Source organism: Podarcis cretensis (assembly GCF_951804945.1).
Source record: "Podarcis cretensis genome assembly, chromosome: 5".
Taxonomy (NCBI): Eukaryota; Metazoa; Chordata; class Lepidosauria; order Squamata; family Lacertidae; genus Podarcis; species Podarcis cretensis.
In genome coordinates this window covers 35,644,057-35,660,518 of record NC_137174.1, presented here as the reverse complement: position 1 = coordinate 35,660,518, position 16,462 = coordinate 35,644,057, and the positions used below count along the sequence as shown (strand labels likewise).

At 42.7% G+C, this 16,462-nt stretch overlaps 1 protein-coding gene and 1 long non-coding RNA gene across 2 annotated transcripts in view; both read right to left on the bottom strand.

The window, feature by feature from the left end:
• PAPSS2 (3'-phosphoadenosine 5'-phosphosulfate synthase 2) overlaps positions 1–16,462 on the bottom strand; it is a 46,613-nt gene that overhangs the window by 28,030 nt on the left and 2,121 nt on the right. The window lies entirely within an intron of this gene.
• Positions 2,230–3,940, bottom strand: LOC307216348. The gene is made up of 2 exons (XR_013839049.1): positions 3,744–3,940; positions 2,230–3,370 (listed from the first exon to the last, which is right to left on the bottom strand). It is a non-coding gene; the product is annotated as an uncharacterized lncRNA (long non-coding RNA).

The window sequence follows — 16,462 nt, the reverse complement described above, 5'->3', positions numbered from 1 at the left end:
GTATATCACACTATTTTCCTCTCAATGTTGAAATGAATTGATTATTTTGAATCATTTCTGTAAACTGGTGAAATTTGTGTAGAAGGCTTGAAAAGTAAGTCTTGCCAGACGCCTGGGAATTATTACCCATGAGCTGGACAATACATCCAGAGTGGCCCTGCTAGCCTGAGAGACCAGTGAAAATAATAATAATAATAATAATAATAATAATAATAATAATAATAATAATAATTTTTATTTATATCCCGCCCTCCCCAGCTGAAGCCGGGCTCAGGGCAGCTAACAACACTAAAATAGTGCAACATTATAAAAACATTATAAAAATTAATTAAAATCAAAATGGATGGCAACCATAAACTAAAGTTCTGTAAAGACTGCCAAAGGAGGGAGTCAGGCTGTGCCCTGACCAAAGGCCTGGTGGAACAGCTCTGTCTTGCAGGCCCTGCAGAAAGATGTCAAGTCCTGCAGGGCCCTTGTCTCTTGTGACAGAGCGTTCCACCAGGTTGGAGCCGCAGCCGAAAAAGCCCTGGCTCTAGTTGAGGCCAGCCTAACCTCTCTGTGGCCTGGGACCTTCAAGATGTTTTTATTTGAAGACCGTAAGTTCCTCCGTGGGGCATACCAGGAGAGGCGGTCCCGTAGGTACAAGGGTCCTAGGCCGTATAGGGCTTTGAAGGTTAAAACCAGCACCTTAAACCTGATCCTGTACTCCACCGGGAGCCAGTGCAGCTGCTATAGCACCGGATGAATGTGATCTCGCAGCAAAGACCCCGTAAGGAGTCTCGCCGCAGCATTCTGCACCCGCTGGAGTTTCTGGGTCAGTCTCAAGGGCAGCCCCACGTAGAGCGTGTTACAATAATCCAGTCTGGAGGTGACCGTTGCGCGGATCACAGTGGCTAGGTCAGGGCGAGAGAGGTAAGGAGCCAACTGCTTAGCTTGGTGGAGATGAAAAAATGCCGCCTTTGTTATAGCTGCAATCTGCGCCTCCATGGAGAGGGAGGTATCGAAGATTACACCCAAACTCTTAACGGACGGTGCTGGCACTAATTGCACCCCTGCAAGAGATGGGAGTTGTCCCCTCAAACCCATATCATCCCGTCCCAGCCAGAGGACCTCTGTCTTCGAAGGACTTAACTTCAACTTGCTCCCACATAACCATCCAGCCACAGCTTCCAAGCCTCTGATCAGTGTGTCTGGGGCTGAGTCAGGATGGCCATCCATCAACAGATAGAGTTGGGTGTCATCAGCATACTGATGGGAGCCCAGCCCAAAACTCCGGACAAGCTGGGCGAGGGGGCGCATAAAGATGTTAAAAAGCATCGGGGAGAGTATTGCACCCTGGGGCACTCCACACACCAAGGAGTGGCGCGATGACAATTCCCTCCCAAGCGCCACCCTCTGTCCCCGACCAGAGAGAAACGAGAGCAGCCATTGAAGGACTGTGCCCTGGATCCCCACGTCGGCAAGGCGGTGGTCCAGGAGTTCGTGATTGACCATGTCGAAGGCTGCTGACAGGTCTAGAAGAATCAGCAGCCCCGACCCGCCTCGATCCAGCTGCCTGCGGAGATCATCTGTTAGGACGACCAGAGCCGTCTCAGTCCCATGACCAGCGCGGAAGCCGGACTGGAATGGATCCAGAGCCGATGTTTCATCCAGAAACCTACCAAGCTGTTCAGCAACCGCTCTCTCAATCACCTTACCCAGGAATGGAAGATTCGAAACCGGGCGGTAATTGGATAGATCTAAGGGATCTAATGATGTTTTCTTTAAGAGCGGGCGCACCACTGCCTCCTTCAGTTCCCCTGGGAATGTCCCGGTGCCAAGGGACAAATTGATGATATCCCCAAGGGAGGCCCGCACCTCATCTGGACACACTCTAATCAGCCAAGACGGGCACGGGTCGAGAGGACAAATGGTGGGTTTCTAGCTCAGAGGAGTCTGTCCACATCGGCTGGGGATATCCGGTCAAAGTGGTCCAATACTGGACCCGAGGACAGTCGAGGGGCCTCCAGTTCCTTTATTGTATCCAAATTGGCAGGGAGGTCATGGCGGAGCAACAGGACCTTCTCTGCAAAAAAGCTCACAAATGCCTCACAGCTGTATGTCAAATTTTTATTTAAATTTGGCTGTCCTTCGAGGGACGTTAAAGACCGAATTATACTAAACATTTAAGGTAGTGGAAGATGATACAGCAAATAAACAAAACAGAACACCAAAAGTTACACATGAGGCTCGTGCGTTTTTATTTTTATTTTTTAAAGAGAATTGCAAAAATAAAAATCCAACTGCAATGTTGAAGTTGCTTTTGTTCACTGTGACTGCTTTTGAGAACTGCCACCAAAGTTACTCTAAACACTGCTTTTAATTAAACGGACTCGAGTTGAAATGGCAGCTAGCCAATCCTGTCTGTTCATTAGTCCAGCAAATTGAAGGGTTCCACTTAACATTAGTTCCACAATCTAGTGAAAAACTAGATCAACTGATTTCCGATCCTATGTTGTGACAATAATATAGAGGGAAATCCAATGTTGCAGGAGCAAACCTGCTCATGCAATGGAATTTTCCCTTCTTCCACTTGCTCCTACAGCCCCCCCATCCCAAAATGTGCTCTTAAGTGTTGGGGAACCCAATAGAGCAGCCCATGGAGGTTGATGGGACCTACAGGGAGGATTTTTTGACAGACCGTCTCTTATTTTCAAGTTAATAAGCTACTCCAAGAAGCATTTAGGGTTCCTCAGTTTGACAGAATAATTACTTTCATGGTACTCTTTTAATGATAGTGACTAGGTAAAAAAAAAAGTTAAGCAAATATGAAACATAGGTGGAAAAGGTGGAATAAATCTCATAGCATACATTTTCCCCAAAGCAAAGTGAATGCAAGTTTCTGCAAAACAATCAAAAGGGCCAACGCACATGAATAAAAAATGGGAAATGCACTTGAATGTTCTGTTCCTTCCAAGATCAGCCAGTGTCTGAGTATTAGTCTTTTTATATTATATTAGACACACTTTTCTTCCATTGTCATTTCCTTTAAAACACATGCAAAGATCACGCAATAGCCAAGATCCTGGTTTTACAACAGCTTGCTGACCACTGAGGCCATCTCCCATTTTTTATGCGAAGCCCTAGACAAGAAACAGTGGCTATTTCTCCATCCCTCAAGGAAAGAGTTTATCATCTGCACACTTCTCAATTCACTTCTTCCTGATCTTCTGAGCACAGGAACTGAAGAGGGTGGATAATTACGCCATATCTATGGTTCAGCTTGATGAGCCCTTCAAACAACCATCGGCCCTGAACAACTGCCCTGCCTTTCCAAATGCCATTACCAGCCATATTCCTCAGGCAGAGCAAAAGTTTAACCCTAGACTACCTTATCCTAGGGACGCAGGTGGCGCTGTGGGTTAAAGCCTCAGCGCCTAGGACTTGCCGATCGAAAGGTCGGCGGTTCGAATCCCTGCGGCGGGGTGCGCTCCCGCTGCTCGGTCCCAGCGCCTGCCAACCTAGCAGTTCGAAAGCACCTCCGGGTGCAAGTAGATAAATAGGGACCGCTTACCAGCGGGAAGGTAAACGGCGTTTCCGTGTGCGGCTCTGGCTCGCCAGAGCAGTGATGTCACGCTGGCCACGTGACCCGGAAGTGTCTCCGGACAGCGCTGGCCCCTGGCCTCTTGAGTGAGATGGGCGCACAACCCCAGAGTCTGTCAAGACTGGCCCGTATGGGCAGGGGTACCTTTACCTTTACCTACCTTATCCTAGCTTAAGTTCACATATAAAATTCTGTCTAAGCATGTACAACAGCAGGCAAAAAGGAGCTTTGTATTCAGAGTAAGGATGGGTTGCCTATGGCAAGCAACATGAAATTTGCACAACATAGGCAAACTATAAACATATCCAAATTGTTATGGAAGGATCCATAACACTGAAGGACAACCAAAGCTGAATCCTGAGCAAATTCATCATATTTAGATCCCACTGGGCTTAAGTTGATCGTGACCAACTTTCCACAAATAATAAGCTCCAAGGCCATGTACTATACTGTAGCAATGGAAGAGCAGGTTTAAAGAAAGTTCCTGTTTTAAGTCACTATATGTAGCAGGACATAGTTCATGGGCTTTTTACACTTTGCATATATGTGAAAGTAGAAAATGTTTAGGTACTATTTCAGAGCACACAACATACCTTAAGCAGCTGCCTTGCACCAAATTCAATTGTCACTCCATCTAGATAGGTATTATCTACACTGCTCCATCAGGCATCTTTCCCAGCCAGACCCAAAGATGTGGAGTACCAAACCCGCAACCTTTTGTATGCAAATCACATGCTCCATATGGCCATTCCCCTCTGTTCTTCACTACCTTAAATGAACCTGGGACTCAACTCAAGTCCCTTCTGTCCAAGGGGGAACCATAAAAGAACATTACCTTTGTTACTGCTGTACCGGTTCAAGATAAGCAAGATAATCTTCATCATCATAGATCATAACACAATCATCTGTTAACTGCAAAGCTTATCTAAAACTGATAACCCCAAGATTAAAAACAGAATGTCTCCCACTTTTAAGGAGTCGTATTGAAACATAGTTGTTCTCAAGTTAATGCAAGCTTCAAAACCATTCTGATGAACCAAAACATAGCTCCTGATAAGGTTGGGGAAATTTCATTCTTCTCCATTTTCCTGCTAAAAACATATGACCTCCAGCTCAAGAATTTTTATTTATTCATTTGTTAAATTTGTATACTGCCCTATAACCATAGATCTCAGGGAGGTCACAATAAGGAATCCCCTTGCCAACAAAGGTCTGTATAGTTAAAGCTATGGTTTTCCCAGTAGTGATGTATGGAAGTGAGAGCTGGACCATAAAGAAGGCTGATCGCCGAAGAATTGATGCTTTTGAATTATGGTGCTGGAGGAGACTCTTGAGAGTCCCATGGACTGCAAGAAGATCAAACCTATCCATTCTTAAGGAAATCAGCCCTGAGTGTTCACTGAAAGGACAGATCGTGAAGCTGAGGCTCTAATACTTTGGCCACCTCATGAGAAGAGAAGACTCCCTGGAAATGACCCTGATGTTGGGAAAGATGGAGGGCACAAGGAGAAGGGGACGACAGAGGACAAGATGGTTGGACAGTGTTCTCGAAGCTACAAACATGAGCCTGACCAAACTGCGGGAGGCGGTGGAAGACAGGAGTGCCTGGCATGCTCTGGTCCATGGGGTCACGAAGAGTCGGACACGTCTGAACGACTAAACGACAACAAAGTCCACAAAGCTAACCGGCACTCCTGTTGCTGTGCTTGACGTTAGCCCCGCCAGACAGATCAGTTAACAGGACTGATCATCTAAAGAAGGAGAGAAAGGAAGTGCCTGAAGTCAGACTGGTGCTGTGAGGGTCCAGGTGGCTAAAGCAAAGAAAAAGGATTGGAGGAAATAACACTTTTTATCTGAAAAGTTAATATTAATATCAGTCTCCCGAATGCCTCTATAGCAGCTGGCTCTCTGTGTCTGTGCATAATCAAACTTGACAACCCAGTGCTGCTCAACAAAGCAGATAGCATTAAAGTCAACCTAAGGCAAGTATTTTACACATTAAAGTGCTGAATAAATAAATTAAAAAATCTGCTTTCCATATTGAGATGCCTACTGGACCTGAAAGATATACTGAAACTAAATTATAAAGCAAAATGGAGTGTCATATATTTTAGACAATGTTTATTTTGCTTTACAAGGCTACAAAATCTCTACTAACTAGAAATAAACCAGCTGTATTTCACTAATACTGTGTAACGTAATGGCATTATATATCACAGCTTGGAAGTAAACACACTTGAGGGGAAAATGTCAAGGGGGAAAAAATCCATCATGTACAATTGCAGTAAAATCAGTTTATTGCAGTGTTGGATGTTAACATTTCACTATTATTTTTTTTTTAGTATCTGCAATTTCTTGAAATGTGCAGAGCAAATTTATGATGTAGTTACTGGCCAACCTTATGACATTTTGTGCAACCTTATCTAAATATTCATACCATTCACGACACATTATAAATCTCCCTGTTTTTAACATTATGGTTTCAGCTGAAGATGTTCAGCTAATGCAATGTACTTAATTTCTGCAATAATACAAGAACATTGTGTTTGTTTAAAGTAACCGCTCTTCTCCATAAAATGTTCTTTGATAAGCCATTGTAGAATTGCAGTCTCTTTGACCTCAGTCTAGAAATATTTCAGGTGTTGAACTCTGGCGTTCAAATTCTGATTGAGAGAGGAACCCAAGTTAGTATTTAACATATTTGCTGAAGTAACATTTTACCACTGTTAAGGAACAAGGAAGAAACTTGCCCCAAGGCAAATCAGATTACCGGTAAGTAATGAGAAGCAAGGGGTGGGATGCAGGTCATATTCACACCAAACATCCAATGCACATAGCTTCCCCCAAAGAATGCTGGGAACTGTAGTTTGCTCAGGATACTTGGAATTGTAGCTCTGCAAGGGATAAAGTGCATTTCCCCTTATTCTTTGGGAGAAGCCATGTGCATAAACAAACAAAGAAATTATATTTGCCATAGTCCTGCCGTACTCATGTAGGGATTCAAAGTTATGCTAACAGCAGGTCCAAATATTTGCATCAAGGTATTGGTACAAACAAGGCATTAGAATGTTCTGGCAATGCAATTATTTGCACACTCCAGTCTAAGCTCTTACTGCACGTGCTCTATTCTTAACTATTAAAAAGCCACTTCCCTTTGAATGATAACCTTTAAACTTCACATTACAGTCTTAAAGCAGCCAGTAAGGTGGAATGTAAAGAAATGGCTTCCTTGCTTGCTTGTTGCTCTTTGTAGCTATAACTTTTCAAAAGGGTTGCAGACATACAGTTATTATACAGTATTATAATGTCCAAAACTGGTTAGAAGATCTCAGGAAGCTCCAAACTTAGGACAAGAAATAATGCACAAGAGAGGTGATGGTGGGGAGAATGGCAGAAAACTTCTGTTATAACAAACAGATGTTGCTTGGCTCTACAGTTGCTCATTGAATCCAACAAAATGCCTTTCTTTTGCCAAAAATAAACTAGAAAAGAAAAGAAAAGAAAAGAAAAGAAAAGAAAAGAAAAGAAAAGAAAACATTCACTTGTGTTGCATAATCTTTCTGCAGCCCTAGATCACCAGTCTTCTGAGTTCTTAATGGTTTGGGAAATGAAACTCTTCTTCCCTGAATATATACATGAGAATGTATCTCAAGCACTGTTTACATTCACGACCAAAGTTTTAAATGAAATAGGCTAGCTTGCTGATCCTGCCTCCCATGGAGCCATGCAACTGATAGCAGCTGGACTACTGAACTGTTATTTGTGGATCAGTTGTAACAGCTTGTTTCTCTTCCTGTCTAGTATCTTTTTATTGGTGCAGATGTACTCTGTGTATCTTACTCGATTTGTGTTTTCTGAGCGGCCTTGGTTTCGTGCACTTTGTATCTAGTGAGTTGCGTTTGCAACTCCATGTTAATGGACAGCTATAATTCTGTCTGTCTCTTTCTGTGTGTAGTATGTTGATCCATTTATTTTCTGACACCTGCCATGACTCTTGGGCAGTTGACAAGCAAAGGCATGAATTCTAACTTGACCACTCTCAGCATTGCTGCTGCTGCAAGCCTTTAAGTTTGCAAAGATGAGAGAACTATTCCTCAAAACCACCTCATCAGCAGTGACGAAAGCAGATCCCATCTTCTTCCGTAACATTACATTGGCATTCTATACTTAGTGATATATGTGGGTGAAATGTTTTCATTCAGCACCTGAGCCCTCCACCAACCTATTAACCTATGGTGTCTGAGAAGAAACTAGGTGTTTGTGACAGAGAATAACATAATAAAGGAGAGCAGTAGGGAAGAAATAGTTATTTTTCTACTTGAGGGAGTTTCTGTTATGAAAATAAGAATCCCTAGTGTAACTCATATCTTCTGGGGGGAGAGTAATTTCCTTTTTTGGTCTCCACTGGATAAGTCTGCTTTGTATAATATGGAACCAAATTAAAGTTTTCACATGGCAACGAAGTCATAAACCTTAATTTCCACAGCATCACAATGTTTACACCTCTAACACATAAATGGGGATCACAGGAGAACTGTACAAAAAACCTTATGACCCAGTTTCTCACAGCTACACATAAAATATACCAGCTGCATTGGATGCCCATACATTTTTTGTTCGAAGTTACAGTGCTGGTATGGACTTTTAAAGGGACCAGGTTCTCTGAAGGGCTGCCTGCACTCCTATGAATCTGCCTGGGCCTTGAGAGAAGCCTCAGAGGCCCTGCATGTGTACCTGAAATCAAGATCTACTAGACTGAAATAAAAGCTGTAGAATTCTGTCCAATTTCAGAGATGGATGGGACTAGGATACTATCTTCCACTTGCAGGACAGATGATTTTTAGCTTGTTTTGCCTGAAGATCTGGACAAACTGCTTGGAATTTTAAGACCTACAACTTCCTTGCTTGACCCTTGCACTTCATTTTGAGATTTGGGGGACTGGGTTGTTAATGCCACTTTGAGAGAGGGAATGGTTTTTCCTTACCTCAAGGAGGTGACAGTGAAACCGCTCCTTAAACAGCCAAATTTAGAACCTTTGATAATGAACAACTACCATCTAGTCTCTAATTTGCCTTTTTTTTGCCAAGAGAATAGAGTGGGTGGTGACTTCAAAACACCAGTCATTTCTACTCATAGGCCTGCTGTACAAAAGCCAAATACATTTGATGATCATTCAAACATGTAATTAGCTACTCCTCCGATAACTTGGGGAGACCAAGAATTCTGTCCAGTTGACCAGGCTTGGAAACTTTTGAAAACTTTTGAAAACTGACTATAATTCTCTCTTAAGGTCCCTCACATTTCAGAAATAACTAACGTGTCTTTGTGTGGCAATACTTTCAAGACCTAGTTAGCAAGGCAGTAACAGTAACTATCTGTACAGAATAGTTTTTAAGCACATTATTTGAAGTACAACAATTCTGCTGTTTGGAATGTTGGGCATGTCTCATTCTTTAATTCCAAGGAAACGGTTCCGTCTGGCCTTATTTGAGCTGTTTTAGCGTATATAAAGTGTCATGTGCAAAATAAGGTACAAAATAGTAATGAAGATTAATCACTGCAGATTTCTGGATTCCAAACAGGCTTTTACCAGTAGGAAGAAAGAATGTGGAATTATTACAATGAAAGACACACAGTCATACGTGGACTTGATCTACAACGGCCTTGCCATGATTACACCTTGCAGTTTTCTAACACATCTTGGCACAGGACACATACAACTGAGCACACAGCATAAGCTAACCAGATTTTACATCCTTTGGACTATGACAAGTCCCATGAGGATCTCTCTCTAATGACTTATTTCCAGCCAAAGAACTCTCCTAATGAGTAGTGACTAGGAAACAGCACAATTAATGTGGAAGAACAACAAAAGCAATGCAACATGGTTTTGCTGCCAAAAAGGACATAAATATTACTGTAAACCGTCATCTTATGCACACTCTGTTGATTTCATTGTTGTCTGAGCATACATCCACTCTTCTAAAATTTGCTAAAGTCGGTTTATGTGATTATGTGTCAATTATCAGTAAAAAAAATAATGCATTGCTGTCCGAAGCAGCCTTTCAAATACTGTTGAAAACCCACCCAATTCCCACAAGTCATTTCTTCCCCTGCCTAGCTGCTCACCATTTCTGCATTCTGTAGTATTTCCCCAACTCAAAAAGAGCACCAAAGCACAAGTTCACATTTCTCTCTCGGAGTAATCCCAGATGAGCAGCAAACCATACCTTATGGTTCTTAAGGTTTTGATTTAAAACAGGTATAGCACAACTCTTAAAATAATTGAGTTATCTAGAGCATGTCATTTGAGGACAGCAGTCCTGGGTCTCAATCTACATGTTTGCTTTAAAATAAGATCCATTGGAATCAATCAGTCTACTATGGAGCAAGCTGAATAGCTAGAAGCCGATTAAATGTAAGTTAAATTTCAGGTTTTGGGGTTTCCCCCACCCCTTGTTTTTAAAAAGGAATAGCAAAGCAGAATGCAATTCTTACTTCTAGGTCGATTCCTTCATTGACCTCTGTATTGAAAATTTTAAACAAGTTTTAAACCCAAGGTTTATTAGCTCACAGCCCTGAAGTGTACACTGACAGATTTATGAGCTTGATTCAGTCTGCCTTGCCAGTACATGTCAGCCATGAGTGGCCTTCAGACTCTGCTCCCGATGTGAGAAAATCATTCACTCGCCAAGTGTATTGTCCTTTAACTTCCAGGCTGCCAACAAGGTTATCAAGTTAACATTTATTATGGCAGCAAGTCCATAAGGTTGACAGCTTATCCACTCATGTCCTACAAGATTATTTCACTTATATGTATTACAGAGCTGTTATATAACATTCATCTAAGGAATTTCTAGAGGGCAGAGTAATAGTCTCATCCATCCTGGTGATTCCTACGTAGAACATTAATCCACAATGAAACTGTTACGATTTTGAAAAATAATATTGTGAACTAGTTAACAGTGTTTAGGTGGCCAATTTCCTGGATTTTAACAAATTAATTTAAATGTTTTGCATATTACCAATCATATTAATATGTATTGTCTGCATGCAAGGAGAAGAGCCACAGCTCAGTGGTAGGGCATCTGCAGAATGTCCCAGGTTCAGCTTCCAGCATCTCTACGTAGGGCTGGGAAACCCTGGAGAGCCGCTGCCAGTCTGCAGACAATAGATGGTCCAGTTACAGGGACGCTTGCTCTGTCCCAGCTTCTGCCAACCTAGCAGTTCGAAAGCACACCAGTGCAAGTAGATAAATAGGTACCGCTGCGGATTAGTACATAAACAATGATGAGAGCTAACTAATCTACATTCTCTGAACTACAGAGTGGTTATTCTAATGCGTATTAGTAATGCTGGTAACAGAAGAACAGTATCCGCCCCCCTCCAGGTAAATGCACGCAGAATGTAAGGAAGCAATTGTCTGACTACACTTCCTATGCAGAAAGCTGTCCATGGACAAATGCTGGCTCCCTTGGCCTGAAGCGAGTTGAGCGTCACACCCCATAGTCACCTTTAACTCACCTTAATCATCTAGGGGGCCTTTACCATTTACCTTTACACTTGCTATGTATAGTGTTTGTACAAATAGAGCTGTTAATCCAGGAGAAGTGTTAAAAACACTTATCCAATTTTTACTCAGGATTTGCCTGTGAACTTGCGCATTACCCATGTTTACATTCTGCACCTGTGTGTTTAGGAAGCATGACCAAGTAAAGATGGATACCCAGTTATATTGCTCAGTATCTTAAGGTTTAGTCAGGTCAGGTGGCATGGGGGGGTCATTTTGAAAGAGGCTGAGAGTGAGAGGAAACCTGGGAAATAACAAGTCTAAACCCAGCTCGCTGTGAGGTAATGGTAACTCACAGGCAGTCTGAGTATAGGTTATTTCCTGCCTATACTCCCAGAAGTGAGGTGCAGGCAACTAACAGGTGCCCTATGTCCTAGGTTGCAATCCTATGCATATGAGGGCTTCTAACTATCCAAGAAAAAGGGGGAGTGGCATTCTTGTGTGCCTTTCAGAAAAGCTGGATATGCAGAAAGCAGCACACAAACCTTTTGACAGCATGCAGAGAAACATCACCATCTGATTGTCAGTGTTTGAACATCATTCTGCTGTTACAGGCAAAGCTACAGTGGCTGGCTGGCTCAAAGCCAGGTAACCCCAGAGTACAGTGGTACCTTGGGTTACAGACGCTTCAGGTTACAGACGCTCCAGGTTACAGACGCTTCAGGTTACAGACGCTTCAGGATACAGACTCCGCTAACCCAGAAATAGTACCTCAGGTTAAGAACTTTGCTTCAATATGAGAACAGAAATCGCGCAGTGGCAGCACGGAGGCAGTGGGAGGCCCCATTAGCTAAAGTGGTGCTTCAGGTTAAGTACAGTTTCAGGTTAAGAAAGGACCTCCAGAATGAATTAAGTTCTTAACCCGAGGTACCACTGTACACTTATTTGGTAGAGCAACCCTAGATCATGCCACACACTGACTCAGGAGGAGGAGGAGCCTCCACTGGAAACAATAGGACTTAACTTTCCAATACAGTGGTACCTCGGGTTACAGATGCTTCAGGTTAGACTCCGCTAACCCAGAAATAGTACCTCAGGTTAAGAACTTTGCTTCAGGATGAGAACAGAAATCACGCAGCGGTGGCAGCAGGAGGCCCCATTTGCTAAAGTGGTACCTCAGGTTAAGAACTGTTTCAGGTTAAGAAAGGACCTCTAGAACGAATTAAGTTCTTAACCTGAGGTACCACTGTAAATATGACTGGGATCAGGGTACATAAAGTAGGCTGAGGTAAGCCCCAACCCAAAGCTCATTGATTTCCCATGCTTAAACAAATGGGACTTGGTGGTACTGAAAGGACTTTGGCTCCAATGAGCCCTTAGTTTCAACTTTTAATATCCTGGCAAAGTTCCTATTGCCAAGAATTGTCAAGCAGTTCAATGTAGATTATATGTAAATACACTGGGTATTTTATTTTCAGACAAAAACAAACTACAATACTGTTTAAAAGCGTGCATTCCACTCACCCAGCTCTAAACATTTTTAAAAGCAAGGGGTCACTAATTCTGCTTTGTCTGTTGTCATCAGTTTATTTATGGGATTCCCCCCCCCTTGTTAAATACAATACACCAACATATCCAGAAAACATGACAGCTGTACAAATCCTGAGGTGTCCCTTGTGACAATGTTAAGCATTTAAACTGTTGTGAGATGCAATGTGCCTAATTGGCTGTGATTAATGTTGGTGAGAGAAACTCTTTATCTGCACATCCATTCCTGACATTTGGAGTTGTTTCTTAACAAGCACAGTTCAGATCTAAGCCAAGGACACGAGGTTCTAAAAAAAATAACAAATAGTTATGTAAGTGTAACATCCAACTAGGGAGAAATGGGCTTCTTTCTTCTTTCTTTTGTTTTCATATACTGAAAGATGACAATCAGCTAGAGACAAAAGTAATCATGGTTTATAAGACCCACCGAACCTATGTTGGCAACAGTGCTACAAGCTTTCACGCTTCGTAGTTCTCTTCTCTTGTAAACAGCTATGTGAAGTCTGAAAGTGTGCACACCCTGATTTGGGGACTGCAAAAATCCCAGGCACATCAAAATATTATGTTGTTTCCTGGGCATATATGACATCTTTATTCAGGCCTTCTATAAGTCTGGGTCCTACAAACATGATTCAAAAAGACAAAGAAAAGAAGCAAACTTCAAGCAGATATGAAAAGAGAGTATTTATTCATTCAATTACATTTCTGAACACATTCAGGGACAACATTCAGGGCCACATTACTGTTTGGTGCTGTCCTTTGTTGTTGCTTCCCCCCCCCCCCCGCCCCTAAACAATTTCAAATATTTTCCCATCACTGCTCACACAAAAGAAATTAGAGCAATAAAGAGTTACATCTTCTGTATTGTCACTTCAGTCCTGTGTACAATAAGATTTTTGAGAGAACCTTCAAACAGCCTAGGAAACACAAGTCAAGAGTGCCAATTTGTCAAACAATGAAGCTGAACGTTAAAAAGGAAGCAAATGAGATTAGAGAGCTTCCTAGGCTGCAGCAATCACAATATGAAGAAAACCATGATAATAGTGGAGGGAGGGAGGATCTTACAGTGTTTCTACTCTCCTGTCATCTTATATCTCTTAGCTACTTCCTCAAGAATGCATTGCAGTTGAAGCAGAATATATGCTACCAGCCGAGTAACTCTGATGAAATAATGTAAATAATACAGCGGGATCACCTAGCTACAGGATATAAGGCTATAATCTGGGCCCCAGCCTTGTCACTCTGACATCTCTGTACCCGAGCCCTGACAGCAGTTTCTGATTTATTAACATTCTTGAAAGAACCATATAACCCCAGCCCAGCCACAAGATTATATGCTCAGTATCTGGCAAGTCTCCTAACGGGCACAGAGGATGATGTTGTAACTGCTAAGCATTTCAGAACACTGGCTTTTCTCTTTGCAGTTTACACTGCTGGTGGTTTTCTTGCCTGAGCCACCTAGGTGTGTCTTGCTAATATCATTCCTTCTCCTGAAACAACCTCTGGCTTCCCGTACTTTGGGCCCCTCTTTCTCTCTGCTCTAGGAACACTGCATTCTGGGCCATAATAACTACAAGGAAGGGACTTTCCAGCATTCTGTGCTCAATGAGGACATTTCCAGATACAGAAGTTGTGTCCTGCAATCTAACTCTACTGGCACCTTGTAAGAAATGGCAGACAAAGTAGTTAAGGTGGTCACTGTGGAAACTTTGCAAACTTTGCTGTGCAAAATAACTCTATCTCCCTAGTGGGTTTTGTTAGGTTCCCCACCCCCACCCCCGGAGTACCCCTTTCTCCACGCTGCTTTTCAGTGTTTTGCTATAGCAATCAACTGCAGTAACTGTAGCCTGGTTTTAGCTGATCTTTATCCTTAAATCCAACACAACTGATATTTATTGCTTGTAAGCATAGGTCATTGCAAATACAGTAAAATGCTAATTAGCACAGACCTAAAATGTGGATGGGGATGAGGGTGGCGCTGTGGGTTAAACCACAGAGCTTAGGACTTGCTGATCAGAAGGTCTGCAGTTCGAATCCCCGTGACGAGGTGAGCTCCTGTTGCTCGGTCGCTGCTCCTGCCAACCTAGCAGTTCGAAAGCACGTCAAAGTGCAAGTAGATAAATAGGTACTGCTCTGGTGGAAAGGTAAACGGCGTTTCCGTACGCTGCTCTGGTTCGCCAGAAGCGGCTTAGTCATGCTGGCCACATGACCCGGAAGCTGTACGCCAGCTCCCTTGGCCAGTAAAGCGAGATGAGCGCCGCAACCCCAGAGTCATCCACGACTGGACCTAATGGTCAGGGGTCCCTTTACCTTTAGGCTATAGATCAGAGAAACCTGAATGTAAGAAGCATGTGATAAGAAGCACTAGCCACATGGCAGAAGACTATAGGAAGCAATGACTTTGGTAAAGGAGGCATCTCATAAAACAGCTAAAATGTTCATCCTGACCAAAGACTAAATTCACTTGTGTTGGTTTTCTTAATAAAATAAAGAAAAGAAAGAAGGAAATTTGGTATTTGTTGCTTGCATTGGGTCAGTAATTGTGGGTTGCAAATAGTGCAATGTAATTTTATGGAATCTGTACCTTTTGCCGCATCCTAGTATCCAGTGAAATGAATCCAGAGTTATAAATGCTCTTAATTAAATAACCACACCTCTTTTTTAAAAAAAAAACAGTTGTATATCTACACAGAGTGACTTAACATATTGTTATCACTCGTGTCTACTATGCTGATGGGCAGGGGACCACATAGGTTAAACTTTGGGTTCTGTGCAAAGAAAATGATGCTGGGTACTGAAAGGAAAGGTAAACCAGCTAAATCACCCTGTCAGGTAAATGTCTCAAATACATCCCCCACCATAGCTAAAGCCCTATGCAGTCATTTCCTAAGCATCTTGACACAATACATCAGCGCCCCGCCCACCCCCCGAATCCTATGGCACCACAAAACAGACACTTCCAACTTAGGCAGCTTTCACAAGTCATGCCAAGAAAGTATTTGAATCTATAATTCATCACACATGTATGTTCCTGTTAATGCCAGGCAGAATGTCAAAGGAAACTACTTTTAAATGGAACATATATTTCAGACAATATAGAATGTGTACATAAATTCCCATGGGTGTAGGAAATGCTAATAAATCAATATTAATCAAGCACCCCTTGTTAAAAACTTGTTATTTTAAAATGTTAATCTAGAAACTTTCAAGCAAGCATTGAACTGATTTAGGCTTCAAATCCAGAATCTATTTTCAAAGCTTTTGATGCATGGAAACAGACTTCTTTCCTCTGTCCATACGCAGAGTGTTTTTGCCCTGTCACGGAATAATCACAGTTGCCACAGTAGGCAAGCAAGAAGCATCATCAAAATTCCAGGACGCATTCCAACCAAGCAAAAGCACTTAGGGTGTGAAGCAGGACCACTATGGGGTGTGTGGCCTGAAGAGAGTTCCAGGGGCCAGATAGGGGGACCTTGGGGTCACTTGGGGGCCATGGGTGTGAGGCTCCCCATCCTTGGCATAAACAATCCATAACATACCACTCAATGAGGCAGGGTGATTGAGAAGAGGCAGGAGCAGCTGCTGCGTTTCCATATAATTGCTCAGACTGTTCTTCTCTTGACAGGAAGGATCAGGCAAAGGATGGCTACCCCAGTGCCTCTCACTGCTTGCACATCCTTGCTCCCTAGGCTGTGCAATGGAATGACTGGGCCCCAAAGAAGCCCCCGGATGAATGAGTGAGCGAGCAAAAAGAGGAAATGGCCACTGCTTCTAAGAAGACAAAGCCCAATCTGCTCACTCTCTTACTTGCTCTCTACAG